The sequence below is a fragment of the Pan troglodytes genome, chromosome 2 (genome assembly GCF_028858775.2).
Source record: "Pan troglodytes isolate AG18354 chromosome 2, NHGRI_mPanTro3-v2.0_pri, whole genome shotgun sequence".
In the NCBI taxonomy this organism is placed as follows: Eukaryota; Metazoa; Chordata; class Mammalia; order Primates; family Hominidae; genus Pan; species Pan troglodytes.
This window is the reverse complement of record NC_086015.1, coordinates 89488398-89511195: the sequence shown is the minus strand read 5'-3', so window position 1 is coordinate 89511195 and position 22798 is coordinate 89488398. Positions and strand designations below refer to the sequence as shown.

At 34.2% G+C, this 22798-nt stretch overlaps 1 protein-coding gene across 5 annotated transcripts in view; it reads right to left on the bottom strand.

Annotated features, from left to right (window-relative positions):
- Positions 1–22798, bottom strand: part of CADM2 (cell adhesion molecule 2) — a 1117362-nt gene that overhangs the window by 858155 nt on the left and 236409 nt on the right. The gene's annotated exons all lie outside the window — the stretch shown is intronic.

The window sequence follows — 22798 nt, the reverse complement described above, 5'->3', positions numbered from 1 at the left end:
CCCCAGTTCATTAGTGAATCTTAATAGTATACAATATATTTTATTATAAGAAAGAATGTATTCTCCCTTAATTAAATTATATGTATTTCTTTCAGAGAGCAATGGAATAATATAATGCAAAAACAGATATAGCAATGTAAATGTTGAGAAAAAATTCTAATTTGAATTACCATATCAATATTTTATGTGCCATTTTATTATATTCTCATCCTATTCTACAAAGAAAATATATTAGAGTTGGCCACCCATTAAAAATTGGCTCTGCATTACATAATGATGCAAATAGTTTAAATTCTACAAATAATCATAAATATGACCTTTATAGCAAGATAAACTCAATCAATCTTTTTGGAAGAGTACACATGTAAAATTTCCTTAATATGCTTTTGTAACCAAGATGTTGACTGAAACAACAGCCAGAGCAACTATATTTTACCAAACAATGGTGACAATGAGCTGATATTTAATAGCTTTCTGTCAGTCTGAAAAAGCAGCTTTATTGTATCAAAAGATGTGGCTTTCTGGGCATGTCTTCTGTAATTTTTTTAATTTGCAGCAAAGAATATGATCAATTATTGCAAATTAATCTCTTTATGGACAGTTCTCAAATTATGCATGAGTGCCTTAAATTTCATTGGATAATGTAAAATTAATGTAATAAATAATTAATATATTAAGTGTACATTAATATTAAATATATTACTATTAATATAATAATATATTTATACATTAAATATATATTAATATGTTAAATATATATAAATATATTAAATATAAATATATTTAATAGATAAACTATTAAATATTTTAATAGTCTATAGCTCCAAAAATAATTTACAAATATATTCTTCATAATTTTAAGAATTTTTTTTTCATGAAAACAATATTATAGGGAAGGAGGTTGAGCAAGATGGCCAAATAGAAACCTCCAGTGATTGTCCCCCACTGAAGGAACACCATATTGAACAACTATCCCCAAACTACACCTTCAAAATAGCCAAAAATCAGGTGAACAAACATAGTACCTGGCTTTAACATCATAGTAAGGAAAGAGACACTGAAGAGGGAAGGAAACACAGTCTTGAATCACATGTACCATCCCTCCTCCTCCCTCATTCTCTAGCAGCGTCTGCATGGTGTGGGGAGAGAACCTGTGTGCTTGTGGGAGGGAGAACACAGTGATGGTCAGATTTTGCAGCGCAACTCAGTGTTGCCCCATTACAGCAGAAAGCAACATTGGGCAGAACTCAGCCAGCACACATGAAAACAGCATCTAAACCAGCCCTGGCCAGAGGTGAATCATCTACCCCAGCAGTAGGAATTTGAGTCCCGGAAAGACCCCCAAACATGGCCTGCAGTCCTCTGGAGTCCTACATAAACTTGAAAGCCCATCTAAGCCTCAAGAAATGCAATTCCTGGTGCTGTACTGAGTTCGAATCCAGGGGACTAGGGGTGCATCTGACAGAGTGAGACACCAGCTTGGGTGGTTAAGGGAGTGCTTGTGTTACCTCTCCGCCAACCCCAGAAAACACAGATCACAGTTTTGGGAGAAAAACCTTCCCTCTGTTTGAGGAGAGGAGAGGAGAGCGTAAAAAGGACTTCAACCTCCCATGACACAAACTTATCTATGTAACAAACCTGAACTTATACTCCTGAACTTAAAATAAAAGTTTTTTCTTTTTTTTTTTTTAAAAAAAAAAAGAGAAAACTTTGGTGTTGCAACTTAGACAGCAGCTCAACCAGAATAGAATGCCACTAGGTAGAGTCCTGAGGGCCCTATTCCAGACCCTAGTTCCCAGATGGCATTTCTAGACATGCTGTGGGCCATAAGAGAGCCCACTGCCTTGAAGGGAAGGATTCCTTCCTGGCAGGATTCATTAGCTATTTATTAAAGAGCCACTGAGCCTTGAATAAACATCAGTGTTGCCCAGGCATTACTCCCCATGGGCCTTGGGTGAGACCCAGGGTGGTCCTGGCTTCAGGTGTGATCCAAAGCATTCTTAGCTACGGTGGCCATGGAGGGAGACTCCTTCTGCTTAGGGAAAGGGGAAGGAAGATTAAAGGAGATGTTGTCCTGCAGCATGAGTACTAGCTTAGCCACAGTGGGGTAGAGCACCAAACAGCCTCCTGGAGTCTCCAATTCCAGGCCATGACTCCTGGATGGCATTTCTAGACCTGCCCTGGGTAAGATGGAAACCCACTTTTCTGAAGGGAGGGACTCACGACTGGCAGCATTCACTGCAAGCTGACTGAAGAGCCCCTGGGCCTTGAGTGAACATCAGTGGTAGCCAGGCAGTACTTGCCATGGGCTGGGGACAATGGTGGCCATGGGGAGAGACTGCTCTGCTTGAGGAAAGGTGAGGGAAGAGTGGGAAGGACATTGTCTTGCAGCTTGGTTGCCAACTCAGCCACAGTAGAATAGAGTGCCAGGTATTAATAGATTCCTAAGGTACCCTACTCCAGGCCCTGGCTCCCAAGTGGCATCTCTGAACCTGGCCAGGACCAGGGGTGGGGGGTGGGGGAGATTCATCACCCTGAAGGGAAAGACAATACTGGCTGGATTTGCTACATGCTGTTAGCAGAGTCCATGGGCCTTGAGGGAATACAGGCAGTAGCCAGGCAGTGATCACCACAGGTCTTGGGCAAAACCCAGTGCTATTCTGGTTCAAGTCTGATTCAGTGCAATACCAACGGTGGTGGCCACAGAGGTGCCTGTGTTACCTCTCTCCCAGCTCTAGGCAGCTCAGCAAAGAGAGAGAGACTCACTTTATTTGTGGGAAAGTAAGGGAAGAGAACAAGAGTCTCTGGTAATCCATGGAATTCATCCATATCTTACCACCAAGACCACCAAGGTGGAACCAATACAGGTCTGCAAGAGCCACAGCATTACTGGGCCTGGGGTGCCCCATAATATGGGTATGGCTACTGTGACCAAAGACTTGGATCACAACACCTGAGTCCCTTCGAATATGTGGAACAAACTAAATAACACACTAGTGACCAATCCCAGAGAAACAGAGACATTTGACAGAATTCAAAATATCTACGTTGAAGAAGCTCAAAGAAATACAAGATAACACAGAGAAGGAATTCAGATTCTTATCAGATAAATTTAACAAATATTGAAATGATTACAAGGAATAAAGCAGACATGGAGTTGAACATGCAAGTGACATACTGAAGAGTGTATCAGAGTCTCTTAACAGCAGATGATCAAGCAGAAGAAATAATTAGTGAACATGAAGACAGGCCATTTGAAAATACACAGAGGAGACAAAGGAAAAAAGTATAAAAAAGAATGAAACATGTCTAGAAAAAGTAGAAAATAGTCTCAAAAGGACAAATCTAAGAGTTACTAGCCTTAACAGGAGGTGAAGGGATAATAACAGAGAACTTTCCAAACCAAGAGAAGGAAATAAATATCAAATAAATGTCAAATATTGTACTTCGAATATGGAAGTACAAGAAGGTTATAGACCACTTAGCAGATATAAACTAAAGGAAACTACCTTAAAGCATTTAATAATCAAACTCTCAAAGGTCAAGGATGAAGAAAGGATTCTAAAAGCAACGAAAGAAAGAAATAGCATACAAAGGAGCTCCACTATGTCTGGTAGCAGACTTCTCAATGGAAATCTTATAGGCCAGGAGAGAGTAGCATGAAATATTTAAAGTTGTAAAGGAAAAAGAAAAAAAAAATTATACTAGAATATTATATCCAGTGAAAATATTCTTCAAACATGAAAGATAAACAGCTTGCCAGACAAGCAAAAGCAGAGTGATTTCATCAACATCAGACCTGTTCTACAAGAAATGTTAAAAGGAAAGGAAACTACATTCATGACCAATAAGAAAATACCTGAAGTCCGGGCACAGTGGTTCACACCTGTAATGCCAGCACTTTGGGCAGCCAAGGTAGGCAGATCACCTGAGGTCAGTACTTTGAGACTAGCCTGGCCAACATGGTGAAACCCCGTCTCTACTAAAAATTCAAAAAATAGCAAGGTGTGGTGACGTAAATCTATAGTCTCAGCTACTAGGGAGTCTCTGAGACAGGAGAAGCCCTTGAACCCAGGAGGCAAAGGTTGCAGTGAGCGGAGATTGCGCCATTGCACTCCAGTCTGGGTGACAGTGTGAGACTCCATTAAAAAAAAAAAAGAAAGAAAGAAAGAAAAGAAAAAGAAGAAAATATCTGAAGGCAAAAAATTCACTGGTAATAGTAAGATGCAGAATATTATAACAGTGTAATTGGGGTGTATAAACCACTCATATCTTGAGTGGTTTTATCTTTCTAAAAGATAAACATATCAAAAAATACCTATAACAATTTTTCAAGACATAGTAAAATAACATATAAATAGATGCAACAGAAAATTTAGAAGTGTGAGATGAAGTTAAATTGTAGAATTTGTATTAGTTTCCTCTTTGCTTATTTGTTTACTTGTTGGTTCATTCAATTATTGTTAAGCTGACATTAGTTTAAAATAATGAATTGAAAGATATTATTTGTAATCCTCATAGTAACCTGAAATCTAAAAACATACAACAGATATATAAAAAATCAAGAGCAAGAATAAAACATGCCACCGGAGAAAACCACCTACACTAAGACAAAGACAGGAAGGAAAGAAAGAAGGGATATAAGACCACAGGACAACCAGAAAACAAATAACAAAGTGGCAGGAGTATGTCCTTACTTATCAATAACAACACTGAATGTGAATGGACTAAACTCTTCAATCAATAGACATAGGGTGGCCGAATATATTAAGAAACAAAACCCAATGATCCTACAAGAAATACACTTTATCTATAAAGACACACATACACTGAACAAAAAGAGATAGAAAAAAATTTCCATGTAGATGGAAACCAAAAAAGAGGAGGGGCAGCTATACTTATATCAGACAAAATAGATTTCACGACAAAAATTATAAAAAGAGACAAAGAAGGTCATTATGTAGTGATAAAGGGGACAATTCAACAAGAGGATATGACAGTTGTAGATATATATGCACCCAACACTGGAGCACCCAGATATATAAAGCAAATATTATTTGAGATAAGAGAGGGACAGACCCCAAAACAATAGGAGCTGAGACTTCAGCACCCCACTTTCTGCATTTGAAAATTCATCCAGACAGAAAATCAAAAAAAGAAACATCAGACTTAACTTGTACTATATAGCATATAGACCTAACAGATATTTACAGAATATTTCATACAATAGCTGCAGAGTACACATTGTTCTCCTCAGCACATGGCTTATTCTGAAAATAGACCATATGCTAAGCTGCAAAACGAGTTTTAAATATTAAAAAATTGAAATTATGTCAACTATCTTCTCTAGCCACAATGAAATTAAACTAGGAATCAACACAAAGAGGAATTTTGGAAACTATACATACATATGGAAATTAGTAAACTCCTGGGTGAACTTCTGGTCTTCTTAATTTCTTCTGGCTAATGAAGAAATTAAGAAGAAAATTTAAGATTTCTTGAACAAATGAAAATTGAAACACAGCATACTAAACCTATAAAATACAACAAAACCAGTACTAAGGGAAAGTTTATAGCAATAAGTGCCTACATAAAAAATAGAAAAACTTCAAATAACCTAATGATACATCTTAAAGAACCAAAAAAGCAAAAACAAACCAAACCCCAAATTAGTAGAAGAAATGAAGTAAAATAGATCAGAGCAGTAATAAATGAAATTGGAATGAAGGAAATTATACAAAATATCAGCAAATCAAAAGGCTGGTTTTTAGAAAAGATAAATGTAATAGACAAACCTATTGCCAGGCTAAGAAGAGAGAGAGAGAGAGAAAAGATGCAAAGAAATAGAATCATAAATCAAAATGTAGACATAACAACTGATAACACAGAAATTAAAAGGCTCATTTTTGACTACTATGAGTGATCATATATATGCCAATAAATTGGAAAACCTAGAAGAAATGAATAAATAAATTCCTACACAAGTACAACCTACCAAGATTGAACCATGAAGAAATTCACAACTTGAAAAGACCAATGACAAGTAATGAGATTCAGGCCATAATTAAAAGTCTCTCAGCAAAAGAGCCCAGACCCTGATGGCTTCACTGCTGAATTTTACCAAACATTTAATGAAGCAACATCAATACTACTCAAACTGTTCTGGCTGGTGTGGTGCCTCATGGCTGTAATCTTCTACTTTAGGAGGCTGAGGTGGGTGGATCACTTCAGCTCAGCAGTTTGAGGTCAGCATGGGCAACATGGCAAAAACTCAGCTCTACAAAAAAGTACAATAATTAGCCGGGCTTGGTGGCACATACCTGCAGTCCCAGCTACTCCGAGGCTCAGGTGGGAGGATGGCTTGAGCCTGGGAGGCAGAAGATGCAGTGAGCCATGATTGCACCACTGCACTCCAACCTGGGCAACAGAGCCAGACCTTGTTTCAAAAAAGAAAAAAGAAAAAAATCCCCAAAAATAGAGGAAAAGAGAAGACTTCCTAATTCATTCAACAAGGCCAGTACATACCAGATACCGGAACAGATACCAAAACCAAACAAACAGACATCAAAAAATGAAAACTACAGGCCAGTATCCCTGACGAACATTAATGCAAAAATATTCAATAAAATGCTAGCTGATTGTGTTCAACAAACCAGTAAAAAGATATTCATCATGACTAAATGGCATTTACCCCAAGGAGACATGAATGGTTCAACATACACAAATCAATCAATGTGATACATCATATCAATAGAACAAAGTTCAAAAAACATATCATTTCAATTGATGCTAAAAATAGTTTGATAAAACTCAACATTCCTTCATGATAAAAACTCTTAAGAAACTGGACTAGTAGGAACATACCTCGAAACAATAAAAACCACATATAAAAGACCAATAGCTAGTATCGTACAGCTTTATCTGGAAAATTTCTAAAATAGCAATTTATCCATGCTAGACTTTTCCTATCTGATGTTTCCTTTAAGTTTCTATTTTTCTTCCAGATTTCCATGACCTTTGGAGGTAAGACATGGTTTATAAATGTATTTAAATCATCAAAATAACTATGTGTTACTGATATTTCATGTTCATTTGTCTTCTCTCTGCTATTTTGAGTTTTATGTTCTACGATCCTGTCAACTATCTTTTCACCCAGAATTGCTTTATAACATTACAAGGTGCCCATTTGTGAACTTTTCAAAGGTTCTGGAAAACAGAGAGCTAGTAGTGTTTTAAATCAAGTCGTTAGTTCACTTTCAGACTAATTGGAAATGCCTGCAGTGTGCAGCAACATGTTTCAAGGTGGCTGTGTGTTTTTTCTTCTGTATGTTTTTTTTTTAAGATGCCTGAGAAGCTCAATCTGTGCTTTTAGAAATAGTAATAAATGCATTTGTGATTCAAGACTCTTTATTTACAGAGTCTGAGGTCAAATGAGGGGGAAATGATGGGAAGTAATATCAATGCATTTTAAAATTATTTTATTACTTCTTTCCAGAGAAATTTGAGAAATAACCTTTACAGAAATATTTAAGTACATAAATGGAAAAGGCTTGGGCTTCGAGAGAATTTGAGTTTCTTTCTGATCTTGGGAAATCAACTTAACCTTTCAGGACTTCAGTTACTTTATCTGTAAAACAGATAAAATACTCTCCTCAGAAGACTTTTACTGGGAAAAGTAAATGCACACAAAGCACTTAGCACATTGCTTGCCTGAGTGCCTTGATAAATGTTTCTTCCTTCCTCAAATCTGAACCAGCGTATGTAAAAAGCTGTCTACTTGAGAAGCCTAAAATTGTAGATCTTAAATATCTTTTTGAAGAATAAGAAATCATGAATACTACCCTAATATTTAACTCAGTTTGTAGTATTTTGGAGGAAAAACAAATCACAGCATATTTAATTTCTTTAAGCTCAATCATGTAAAAGGAGTTCTGTACACACAGTTTCCAGAATGAAAGTCTTCCATTTCTTGTCTGTGTTTACAACTTTCAGAAAGCTTAATTTAATATGTTCAATATCCAAAAGATTATTTTAAAATTCATGACATAAATATGTAGCACAGGTTTAGGAGGTGTTAAGATGAATACTAGAGAGTGTTCTCTCTGATTGGGAACATCATTTCTTATCTGGAGTGACATCAGGTGACACCCGTGAATGTTATTTTTAAATCATTGGATATGCTTGTTGTTCCAACTGCACCAGCACCTGGTGAAATATGCAGCTGAGGGGACTTGGCAATTTTAAAATAAGTGAATCAGAGATTATTTTTAATTTCAATTTCAAATGCTATAATCACCTGTATTTAATATTAGCCATATTTAGACAAGCTGCCTGTCTCCACTTAAATGTATCCTCTTTACCTCTGTCATTCTGCAAGTCAACATTTTAACTGCTTTCTTTCAATATGTAGATTTGTCTTCTCCTGTGGCTGGGTTGTCATTAAAACTGTCACAAATTAATTATTTATGTATACCTATTTATTATTAAACCAGCAAAATCTTCACCCCCTGCAAATGCATTTTTCCCAGGTCACCTTGTGAGCAAAACTTTGCATTTTTCAATTCACTGTTGGTTTCCGATCCATCTGTATGGATATTAAAGCTGCTCTACTTTTCCCTATGGCAAGTCTTATCTGACTAAGTCATACACCTTCCTTTATTGCTATCCCTTTGTTATAGCCCTACAATTGTACTTTTATTAAAATGTTTCTAGTAACATTACATAAAAGGGTGTTATAACAAAGCATACTTAAAATCTTCAAATTAAATTTGGGTTTTGTGAGGTCTGTGAATTAACCTAGAGCCTGGAAAATGTAGGTTATATATAGAAGAAAACTCAAAACTCAATCATATCAATAATGTAAAAAGTGCAAGGCAAATCACTCCTTTCTGAGATGCTAACATACTAAATGTGACATTTGCATCATCATACAGTGTTGTAGACAATATGTAAGGAATTATGTGTTGGGCATTTGTCAGGGAGGCAAAGATTAAAACAGTCTTTTACTAGAGATTTAAATTCTACTGGGGGATTTATACATGTATCTAACTGCAATAGAGGTTCATGATGATTATACTAGAAATATACACAAAACAAAGGAGAAAGGAAACGGGAGGGCTTTCTTATGCCCTGATTAAAAACAAAAAAACTCCTTTCAAGAGATACAGTTTATCAACCTGTCAAGCTGACCTTATAAAAACAGCATAAGCCAAATGTTTGTCAAATTAAATGATTCAAATTAAAAGTATGCCAGTTGGTTTTCTTATTTTAAAGAGACTCTCTGTAATTCATGTCCTTAACTGAACTTAAATGTCTTTATTTCGTTTTCACCTACTTTAAATCATACATATTAGTGCTTTTCAGTCTTACCATTAAACCACTAGATAAAAATACTTTAGTCAAGAATGTTTTAGAATACTTTATAATTTCAAATTCAGTAAAATTGATGGCTGCTAATAGTAGTAAAATTTGAGATTTCCTTGGAAGGAAGATTTTACTATGGCAACTGACATGAAATAGAAAGACATGAGAAGAATATGAAGAGATTATAAATATATATGCAAAATATAACGTTTTACTTAAATGAAGTGTGGTTCTCATAAAATAAAATGTCTGTTACCCAAGATATAAAGCAGAAATACCTCTAAAAATAAAAATAAATGTTCAGAGGATGAAATGAATAGTCAGTGATGAAACTTTCATTTATCCGTTTTCTGAGAGATTTGGAACAGACAGCTTAGATCAATATCTTTGAGATAAAAAGTGTATCCTCAGAAAGAAAATAAGAGTCAACACTTATTCTGAAGGCAGATTGTGCATTTGCATTAAAACATGTTTCACGCAAGTATTTTAAACACATGATGAACAAACTCTAAATTTTGAAATAACATGCTATTGTCATGTGTATGCATACACACACACACACACACACACACACACACACACATTTATTTCTTCCAAAGTAACTGATTCTGCCTAGTAGGCTCCTCCTGTTATGTTGTGGTTTTATTTTATTTTTTGAAGGGGGGAGGTTATGGCCTTAAATATTATTTATTTGAGGAGGCCAAGACCATGACAAATTCCAAACCATTTCCAATATTATAATTATGAAGTTTAATAAAAATATTACTAATACAAGTTCTTCATCTTTCTTAGCAACTTAATATTTAATAAATTTTAAGTTTGTAAATTAATAAATCATAAAGATATAAATGTATTTATGTTTATTATCCAAGTAGATATAAAGTAGATTAAGATCAAATAAAATAGAAAACTTAAAACAGAAAAAAAGACAATGAAAAGCATAAGTTCTTAGAAAATCTTAGCTATTTTATCAAGACAGTCTGAAAAAAGTTACTTAAATCAGCTCATAGAATGACTTAAATTCAGCCGGGTGCGGTGGCTCACGCCTGTAATCCCAGCACTTTGGGAGGCCGAGGTGGGCGGATCACGAGGTCAGGTGATCAAGACCATCCTGGCTAACACGGTGAAACCCCGTCTCTACTAAAAATACAAAAAATTAGCCGGGCGTGGTGACGGGCGCCTGAAGTCCCAGCTACTCGGGAGGCTGAAGCAGGAGAATGGTGTGAACCTGGGAGGCGGAGCTTGCAGTGAGTCAAGATTGCGCCACTGCACTCCAGCCTGGGTGACAGAGCAAGACTCCATCTCAAAAAAAAAAAAAAAGAAAAAGAAAAAAAAAAGACCTAAATTCTGTGCTTTGAATGCTTGATTTGACAAGATTTCACTTATAAAAGAGTCATTGACTTCAATGATCAAATACTTATGTTTCTGATTTGACAAATGAGGAAAGTGAGATTAATAAAATTAAGTAGTATTATCTGTAACAAACAAAAAAAAAGCAAAACGAATGTGTGCCAGAGGTAAATGCCAGAACTGAAAAACAGTTTACCTGACTTAACATCCAGAACTTCTTTGATTATATCACACTGGGGTCATTGTAGTGTTTTGTTTTTTCTTCTTTTCTTTTCCGGCTCTTCATGAAGTATTTTGTTGTTGTTGTAGTGCTTAATGTTCATTTGTTTGCTTTTGCTTTAGGTTTTTATTTTTGAATTAGTTTGAGCTATTTCTGAGAGAAAATTATATATTATGGAGATTCAATATCATAGAGACACAAAAGAGATTTCTAAAAACGTTAAGAGAATATTCCAGGTTCAATCATCAGAAGGTGATGTTAATTTGACCTCCAAATTAAATACTCATGTATTATGATGTCCAACTTCACATCTTTTTTTTTCTGGTGAGCATTACAAATATATTGTAATAGGAAACTAGAAAAGTTTTTAAATAATATGTTACTGGCATCAAGTTATTTTTATTATAATCTATGATCTATTTTATTACTATTACATGCATAAGCTACTTCTTTTTACTCTTTTTAAACATAATTTGAATTATTTTTCTAAAATTATGGCATATTTTGATTTTAGTGTCTCTTATTTACATAATTTAATACTTCTGTATCTATCTCGATGTAAAAATTCACTGTGATTTTCTATATAGATAGAACTTCAGGAGAAAAATCTAAAAGAATTACATAAAATTATAACATTTGTAGTAATATTTATTTATAGTCCTAGATAGAAATCATGCTTCAAAATATAAAGATATCTGTAATTTAAACAGATTTTCAAGCAGTATGTTTAAAATAGTTTTCAAGCCTGGTAGGTTGGCTCAAACCTGGAATCCCAGCACTTTGGGAGGCTGAAGTGGTGGAATGGCTTGAGCTCAGGAGTTTGAGTTCAGCCTGAGAAATATAGTGAGACCCTGTCTCTACAATTTTTTTTTTTTTTAGAAAAATTAACCAGGCACGGTGGCACCTGCATGTATTCCCTGCTTCTCAGGAGGCTGAGGCAAGAGGATTGCTTGAGCCCATGAGGTGGAGGCTGCAGTGAGCCACAATTACACTACTGCACTCCAGCCTAGGTGACAGAGTAAGATCCTATCTCAAAAAAAATAATAATAAGTAAAGTAGTTTTAAAAAGTATATTTATATTATCTGTAAAACCACTCATTTTCTCAGTGCTAAATTCATTATTAATTACATAATAATTTATGAAAATCTTCATTTTATTTTTATAAGTTCTTTTCTGTATTAGCTTTAAACTTGTTCTGAGTTAAATGTCCCTATATCATTCTTTAGTCAAAGAAAAAGATAGTAGTACAAATTATTTTATGGTCTCTCCTAATTTTTATTGTTCTGTCAAAATATCAGGATAGGATTTTATATGTTTATATTTAATCAAAGCTCCTAGCAAAACATAGATCACAGGTATTTAACTAGTGTATCAAATTCTAGATATACGTTAAATTTGGTACCATGAATTTGTTTTAGCACTGTGATAGATGGAAATTTTTTTAATGTTTTAGTCTGAGGGGGCAAGGAGTTTTAAAAATATTACATTATAGTGTCATGAATACAATTTTTGAAGAGACAAAATGTGCCTAAGTAATAGTGAGGAACAAGCAACTAATCTCTCTGTGTTTGTAAGAGTGATCTTCTTAGAGGAGACGGAACGTAAATAAGGTCGAAATAGGAGGTCACTGCCAAAATTACAGGAAGAAATGATCTAAAGTAGGGCCTTACTTTTGGAGTGTAAACTCTGAAGGGTAGAGTGGCAAGGTACATATTATTAAGTAACAAATAGTCAAATAGGAATTTTATTCCTACAATAAATTGGTTTGAAATCAATAAAATTAAATCAAAATAGGTTACTAAAAATTCAACAAATTAATTTAAACTGATTAAAATATCTGTGCATCCTATTTACAGTGAATGTCAAAAAATTTATTAAAAGGTCACAATTTTATAAATTTTTAAAAACAATGAAAAAACTAAATTCTGAGGGATTATTTAAATTGTTGTTAACTATACAAGGACCTAACCATGCAAGGCAAATCTTTTGTTCATTTGAGCTCTAGTGAAACCATCACTTTTTATTTCGATAAAACCAAGTTGTTTCAAAATCATATTGCTAAATTTCAGTGAAAGTATCAAAACTTCTTATAGGCATTTTTAATTGTATAAGGATTATTCTTTCATCATTCACGGTCAGCTATTAAATGAAAATAGGAAGAAATATGTTTTAAATGGGCAATAAAAGATTTTTATTGGCAATTTCATATTACATAGGAGGAATGATATTACTTTAAGAGTGAAGAGTTGAAATTATGAAATACAAGCTAATATGTTATAGAGCCTATTTTACTTAGCTAGAGCTAGTAAGAAATATGGTCAATTCAGGCAAGTTTACTGCACTTTGCTTTACTCTGCTTTGCAGATACTGCATGGCTTTTTACAAACTGAAGGTTTGTGGCAACCCTAAGCCGAGCAAGTCTACAAACTGCTTTTTTTCAAAAGCATGTGCTCACTTCATATCTTTGTCCCAATTCGGTATTTTTTCACAGTATTTCAAATGTTTTCATTGTTATATCTTTGATGATAATAACTTATCTTTGATGTTATTATTGTAACTTTTTTAGAGCACCACAACCACACCCACATAAGATGACAAACTTTAATCAATAAATGCTGTGTGTGTTCTGATGCTCCACCAACCACCCTTCCCTTGACACTTTCTTTCTCTCTCTCTCTCCTCCTTCAGCTTCCCTTATCTCTGCACACAATAATATTAAAATTATTAATAGTAACCACCCCACAATATCCTCTTAATGTTCAAATGAAATTGAGATTTGTAAATATTTCACTTTAAATGGAAAGCTAGAAATGATTCAGCTAAGTGAAGGAGGCATGTCAAAAGCCGAGTTAGGCTGAAAGCTGAGCCTCTTGCACCAGTTACTGAAGTTGAGAGTGCAAAGAAATGGTTCTTGCAGGAAATTAAGCAATAATTAAGCACAAATGATAAGAAAGAGATCCAGCTTGAGTGGTCTGCAAGAAGCTCAAACCAGCCACATTCCCTTAGCCGAAACCTAATCCAGAGCAAGGCCGTAACTCCCTTCAATTCTAAGGAGGCAAAAAAGGTAAGGAAGCTGCAGAAGAAAAGTTCAAAGCTAGCAGAGATTGGATCATGAGATTTAAGAAAAAGGCTGTCTCCAAAACATAAAAATGCTAGGTGAAGCAGCCAGTGCTGGTGTAGAAGCTACAAGAAGTTATACAGAAGATTTAGCTAAGATTATTGATGAAGGTGGCTACAGGAAAAAACAGATTTTCCATGTAGACAAAACAGGCTTATTATGGATGAAGGTGCCATTTAGGGCTGTCATAGCTAGAAAGGAGGTGTCAATGTCTGGCTTCAAAACTTCAAATAATAGACTGACTTGCTTCTTGGGAACTAATGTAGCTGGTGACTTTAAGTGGAAGTCAATACTCATTTATCATTCCAAAAATCCTAGTGCCTTTAAGAATTATAGTAAATCTACTCTGCCTATGATCTATAAATGAAACAAAAAGCCCATATGACAGCACATCTGTTTACAGCGTGATTTACTGAATATTTTAAGCCCACTGTTGAGACCTACTGCTTGGAGAAAAAAATATTTCTTCTCAACAATACCCTTAGTCACCTAAGACCTCTGATGGAGATATGCAGGAAGAACAACATCCATTCTGCAGCTGATGGATCAAGGAGTAATTTCCACTTTCAAGCCCTATATTTAAGAAATAAGTTTCATAAAACTTTAGCTTCCATAGATAGCTATTCCTTTGATAAATCTGGTCAAAGTAAATTGAAAACTTTCTGGAAAAGATTCACCACTCTAAATGCCATTAAGATAATTTGTGATTCATGAGAGGAAGTCAAAAGATCAACAGGAATTTGGAAACAGTTAGCAAGAGAAGCAGAATTAGACATAAAGCCTGAAGATGTGACTGAATTGCTGCAACTTATCATGATAAAACTTGAACAGATGAGAAGTTGCTTTTTTTTTTTTTTTTTTTTTTTCATACAGAGTCTCTCTCTGTCACCAGGCTGGAGAGCAGTGGTGCGATCTCAGTTCATTGCAACCTCCTCTTCCCTGGTTCAAGCGGTTCTCCTGCCTCAACCTCCTGAGTCGCTGGGACTACAGGCACATACCACAGGCCCAACGAATTTTTGTATTTTTAGTAGAGATGGGGTTTCACCATGTTGGCCAGGATGGTCTTGATCTCTTGACCTTGTGATCCGCCCGCCTCGGGCTCCCAAAGTGCTGGAATTACAGGTGTGAGCCACTGTGCCCAGCCTGAGGAGCTGCTTCTTTTACATGAGCAAAGAAAGTGGTTTATGGAGATGGAAACTTTTCAAGATGGAGATGCTGTGAACCTTGTTGAAATGTCAACAAAATTTTAGAATATTTTGTAAACTTAGCTATCAAAGCAGTGGTAGGGTTAGAGAGGATTGACTCCAGTTTCTAAAGAAGTTCTGCTGTGGGTAAAATGCTATCAAACATCATCACATACTGCAAAGAAATCATTAATGAAAGGTGGAGTCAATCAATGCGGCAAACTTCATCATTGCATTATTTTAAGAAATTGCCACAGCTACTCCAACCTTCAGCAACTACCATCCTAATCAGTCAGCAACCATCAACAAGACTTTCCAACAGCCAAAATATTATAACTTGCTAAAGTATCACATGACCATAAGCATTTTTAGTAATAAAGTATTTCTAATTAAGGTTTGTACATTGTTCTTTCAGATAATATAATGCTATTGCATACTTGATAGACTATAGTATAGTGTAAGCATAACTTTTATATGCAGTGGGAAACCAACAAATTTGTGTGACATGCTTTTTTGTGATATATTCTTTATTGTGGTGATCTGGAACAAACCTGTAATATCTCCAAGGTATGCCTGTAGTTCAACATTTGTAGTATTAAAGTACCATGAAAGAAAAATGCATAAAGTTTGATTAAATCATTTGCAGAATCAATCATTGGAAAATACTTTATAAAACCTTCAGTAATATAGACGAATAAGAGGATGCTTACAATATTTAATATGAATAAACATGTATTACTTATCACAGGGATATTGATAAGAAAAGGTCTATTTAATTATGCACATGTAAAGTAAGTTAGAGCACACACATTTGTATTAAGAGAGTGAAAATGGTTAATAATTACATATAACTACTTTAAGATAGATTCAAATTAGGCATAAATGGAAAGAAGTGAGGTATTTTTCTATCTAATAAAAGTTGCTATAGGAACTGGAGTTAATTGGAAATACCACACAGGTTTCATGTTTTACATTATCTGGACATTTTAACAAATTTATATTTGCCATTGAAATATAAGGTTGTAAAAATCCAACATTTTTATTTGTACTCTGCTAAATAATGGACATAGAATACCACTTAGCCTGTTTAGAATACCACTCACTTTGCCTCTTTAGTTCCCCAGGTTTCATAGTTCTTCATTCCAGCAATCCGCATATTTGTCCTATTACCTCAGTTCTGTTTACTGTCACTACTGTATCTCATTTTTTCCTAATTGATGACTGATCTCTCCTAGAAAGCCCTTCATGATCACTGTATTCATATACTCAGTCCAAGTGAAGGGTACATCGTGTCCCTATTTCCAAACTTTTTTCACTGAATCAACTTTATCTCTCCACCAAACTCAGAACTCCAACTGTTAGCTTCACATACCAAGTTATCAGTATCTAAAAAATATTAGCTGTTCAAGATCTCACCGAATGAGTGGAAACGGTTTACCAGAAACAGTATCTTAATGGCAAAGGAAAGTCAAGGGAAAACACAGTTTTGTATATAAATTAATGACCGTATTGTGCCTTTCATACCCGTAATCTATGTACCTTTCTTAAACCTGCAAGGAAGATCATATTAACGTCTATATTAAATATGATAAACCTGAATTTCTAAGAAAGTAGAAACTTGCTTAAAACCACGTTTTCACTGAATTCAAAGCAGATAAGACTCCACATTGACTTTTACACTGCTTTCAGTTAACCCATGGAAGGGCATTTAGGACATAATAAAAAATATTCGTAAATGTAACATCAACTACATTCTTTTTTGTTAGTGTTTGCTAAACACTGATATATGCATTATGCAGTTTTACCTGCATAACCTGCCCACGAATTTCACAGATAAGATACAGTAAACTTTTCAATAAGCAGCTGAAAAATCACTTCTGTACAATGTCATTGATTCTTTCAGAGTCAGTTACATCTTTCTCCAAAATTTCAATGTGTTTATATTTTTAACTCGGACTTTTTAAGATTAATTATAATTATTTGACTACAGGTTTGTTTTCCCCACTTAATTATTATAGACTTGAAGTTAGAAATTTTATGAACTTCCTTATTTTATCCAAACAATTAAATCTGTGCATTACTATATTAATTCAGAAAACACTTAGTGGTTCAATGCTCAATACTTCCATTACATATACTAGAGATTTATAAATTCAATTTGCCTGCATTCAAGAAACATTTGCCATGAACATGTACAATGCTAGGCTGTGAGGTGAACATGTGAATGAAAAGTTATATTTACTTTTAAATGTTTGTAAACTGTGTAAGTTTAACTAAATAAAAAAATTGAAATTACTAATGAAAATTATTTTCTCTGTTTTTGTTTGTCAGCTTTTGTCTATTCCTTTTTCTCTGCCTATTTGGGCTTCTCTCTCTCTCTCTCTCTCTCTCACACACACACACACACACACACACACACAAAGAGAATTATATCAGAAGACATTCTCTGCTCCTTCTCCATCCCACATTGATAATCCATTGTGAGAAATTCACAAATAATTGTTCAGACATATTAAAATGAATACAAATAGCTATTCTCACCAATTGCTCATGTAGATCACATGATATTTTATGCACAGTACAGTGCATATTAAAAATGTCATAAGGTAAAACAAATGTAGTTTGTAGTAATAAATGTAAGACAACATGAATCATAAAGGACAATGTATTGTAAGGGATCAGTAAAGATCAAATGATGGAAAATCTAATAGAAGTTAAATTTATAAATAGCTACCTTCCTGCAGTGGAGGAAAAGTAAGCACATACCAATTAGAGAGGAGTGAAGACAACATTTAATTCAAATATGGAGAAATAAATGAACTTCTTTCAATGCAGTCCAGAACAATAAGAGACTGAATATATTTAAGGGAGAACTTACTATAATTATTTGGTATTCTAAGTCTTTAATATGAAAATACACCATTTTTAACATAAATTGTTAATTATAAAAAAACTGGAGACATAACAATTACAACTGAAAGAATGTAGAAGGGACAACTTAACACCAATTATGCTATTCACAAATTACAGAAATGATTAGTGCCTAATATTGTTAGCTAAATATATGTATGCACATTTGATAAAATAATGAGTTAAAATTAAAATGTACACCATAAACTAATTATTTTTGAAGAAACTGAAACTACAATATCACCTTTGAAGATAAGTGACTATTCCTGCTTGTAGTTTATCATATAAAGTTAGCCAAGAGAAACTGCTTCTGTGGTTTCTGCCTGAATTAGCATATAATATTTATTGAAGAGCATTGTTGCAACTAAAAAAAAAACATGCTATTAACATCGTGGTGAGACCAACATAAGAAAGGTAAAATGGGTTGTAAACAGTGAAAAAAAAAAGATATAGGACCATGTAAGTGAATATAATCAAAAGAAATAAAGAACACATCTCCCCTGCAGCTGTACCAAAGGACATTCTAATATTGCTAAAAATTATATATGAATAATTATTTTGAAAATGTGAACTGATAACTAGATTACAGATGTTTACATGGAAATGCTAGGGTATTTTAGAATATCATTGCTTCTCTAACTACTGGAAGAGAATGCTAATTATAAAATTATAATTCTGTTAATTAGGCCAATTTGTTTCAATACATGTGTACTAGTATAACTATGTTAAAGACACTATACTAATATTTTAAAAGATAAATATAAAAAAGAAGCAGAGTTAAATAAACCATATTATTAGCTTCACTGGGTAACTAAATAGGGCAAGCTAGGATATCAGTGAAATATTTACCGAAGTAAGCAGTGATGAGAATTTATGGGAAAACCTTTGTGATCAGCAAAACAACCTGACTTGAAGACAAAAGACTTCATACGAATGATGAATCCATGACCTGCTTCAAGCAACAAGAGGCCCTTCAGACACTACAAACCATTCCCTGGACAAGTTACGCTTTTAATTATATACGTACTCCTAAGAGGCACATGTAAAACAAGTAAAAATACAAGCAGCATCATGATAAGAAATAAACATCATGACATTTGAACAACATAACATCAGAGTTAGATAATTCTCCTGTGCTGACTTGTGCGATTTACATTGGGTATATTAAATCCCCCAAATGGAAGAGTCCCTAAACAACACTTGTCCAACTTCAGTGTCTAAATGAACTAGAGGAACTAGCACAGTAGAGTTAAACATCTAGTTTGGAGTCTCAATTAACTATCTGTATGGTTTTAGAAAAGCAACCTAACTTCTTCAAGCTTCTGCTTCCTCATCTGTAAAATGGAGCCAATCCACAGGCACGGGATGTCTCAGATATTGTATTTCTCTTGCTTACTCTTATTACCTTAGTATTAGACAGAGTGGCACAAAGTATGCACAAAATCAATGTTTGTTGAAAAAATAAAGTGTATAAAATTTCTAATACATTTTCTTTCACTTTGGAAACTATGTAGTGAGGTTACCCTGTTAAGCCTCCATTAACACATGGAATTGATCACAACTGTGTTTATAAAATTATGTAGGATTTTTTTTTCTCTACCTCTAACTAGAAATAAATCCATGAGGGCAAAATTCATGTCCATTTTGTTCAATAACTCAATAAATTTATCCTCAATTTATAAAATAGGCACAATACATTTGATTCTTCCTTCTTCAATATTACAAAACAAACAAATAATTGTTACCAGGTTATTAGGTGTCTAAGGGTTTCTGTAAGTGGTAACTGATAACAGTTGTCCTAAAACGTAGCAAAGGTTTTCCCTAGGCCAATTAAGATTTCCTTCTATAACAAAATTCACAAAATAATGCTTTACCATATATACTTTGCTTTTCCATTTATGTTCTAATTTGAGTAATTTATTCATCAACAAAGAAGTAACTGATTTCTACCAGGGAATTGAAGCAAGATGGTCTTTGTCTACCATTATGGTCACCACTTAGCAGGAAATGGAGTCATTTGATTCTCCTAAAAACTTGTGATACAATTAGGATGGTTATTTTTAGCTGCAATGTATGGATTAGTGAACAAAAATATAGAGATGTTTAAATGACTTTTCCCAGATGCAATTTCTTCTAAGAATAGTGTTGTTTTCACACAATGAGTTTTCCTGTGGATTCTCATGTCCATCATCATGCAAAACAAGCCTTCATGTACTTCAAAACAGAAATCAAGACTCTGCTTTATCTTTTCTAGAATCAATCAATCAATTATTTAAAACCTATAAACCTCTTTATAACTTTTCCATGTCCTCCTAGCTTTGGGAAATAATTATTAAAATTTAACTACTCTCCTGATGAGTCATAATTTTTAAATAGTATCATCTTATAAATTATAACAAGGTAGGCATTTGATTATACTTCAGGATGTAACTCATAACAAACTGATGGAAGAGATCCTAGAAAACAGTAGTCATTGCGTCTTTAAGATCTGAATATATTCCACAAGCTACCAGAAAGCTACAATGTATTTTTATTTTTGTTAACACAAAATAAAACCTTGTACAGTCAATTCATGAAGCCACCTCATAAATTTGACACTAATTTTAAATTATGATTAATAATAACATGTTTAAAATGAAGGCAAATTGTCATAAGACGAGCTGGAGGTAGAAAAAAGTTTGGCAATTCAAACTCTCCAGCACATTTACCAATCTGAATATTCAACAATTGAAAATCACTAATACTAAGTAAACCAGCTGCTGGGGACACTCTAACCCAGCACAAAGATTTTCCATGTGCATAATTGTCAGACTCAGATTAAATTTTTATCCAGGAAAGAGTAGTATTCAAGGTGACTTGGGTAAATTGTCTGATTAATTTTGTAAACAAAAATAAAATAACTTTATTCCTCACTGTATTTCAAATATTGCAATAGCTCTGTTTAAAATGACAACTGTTTCATTATATCTAGATAATATTTCATTTTCCATTGCATTTTATCAATTAATAAATAAAACACTATTTTAGGTGAGGAAATGATACTTAGCCCTTTTATTTTACATACCTTTTGGAAAAAATCTGAATAGAAAATTACAAGCATAAAAGAAACTTTCTATAAACTTTGGAGTTTTAGGCACATACTTGTCACTCAGCTTTTTAACACATGCATGTAAATTTATAGCCTACTTTGTTGCAGACTTCAAGCTCAAATTTTATAACTAGATATTGTGGCTCTACTGACTTTTTTGAATCAATTACAAAATGTGTGTGTGTGTGTGTGTGTGTGTGTGTCTTGCTGGTTTTCATGGTTTACATATATTGTCAAAATATATATTTTTATTATGAAATAACTGTCTCAGTGTCTCACAGGTGAGGTCATAGCTTACATGGGAGACACAGAGGTTTCATAGTACCCAGGTTTTACCTGATGGGACTCAAGAGAGCCTCTGGCATTCCTTAAAACTGCTCATAGATATGGTGTACAAAGACCCAGAAAGATAGAAAACGCAATTTTGACTAATGAGAGGCAGGAGACTTGAAAAAGCCAATACATAGTTTTTTAACTGGACTCTACAGAAATTAAATAACTTATATAACATCACTTAGTCAAGCAATTCAACTACAATTTAAATTCCAAGTCTTACTATAAAAGTAATGCTTTCTCAATACATCATGTTGCCTCTTGACATGTTTTGGGCATGAACCCTTGTATATATGCAAGACTTTGAGTACTTTTGCCACTAAATCCATGTTTCAATAGATTTTAAACTGCTTCTCAAAGTTCAGGTTTCATCAGGACCACTAATTGGACTGGTTTAAAATGCAGAGCCAGGCACAATAGCATGCACCTGTAGTCTTAGCCACTCAGGAGGCTGAGGCAGGAGGATTGCTTTAGCCCAGGAGTTCATTTTTTTTTAAACAAAAATACAGAATCTGGAACTACTTCTGTTTCAAGATTTTTTTTTAATATTTGTTGATTCTAATGCAGGTAGTCCTCAAGTTGAACTTGGAAAAACTGTAATATTATGCATCCTGGAATAATGGGATCACGACACTTCTTAATCTATGTAAGAATGCTGCTGAGAAAACTGTAATTCCTGGGTAGCAAGTATGGTGGTTCTAATGGATGAGGATTCTAAAGTCCCCATAACAATAATAGATTTCTTTCTGCCACAGATTCTATGACCTAGATTCTTATTTATCTTCTCTCTGCCTCCTGATTTTTTAGCCTTATTTCTATTCTTTATTCACGTCTTTCCTTCATTCACACTCTAGTGAAATATAGGCATTTTCTAGATCTCCATCATTAGAAATAAATTCTCTTTTCTTAGATTTTCAAGATTACCACCATCATCACAACTGTTCTAACAAGCATTTCTAGGTCTGTTTGGTCTGCCCAAGTTAATCACCTCCTGCCAGTCCATCATTTTTTCTTTGCTAAATGAATTATGATCATGTCACCCTCCTATATAAAACTTCTCATTAGTTTCCCAATGTTATAAGAGATACTCAGTAGTCTACGCTGTTCAACAAAGCTCTACGGTTTCTATTCCTTCTCTTGAGCCTTGTCTTGGAACACCCTGCCCCACACTCTCTCTGGTCCAGAATAATTGAACTTTTTAAAGACCCTCTTACCTAGCGCACTTACATAT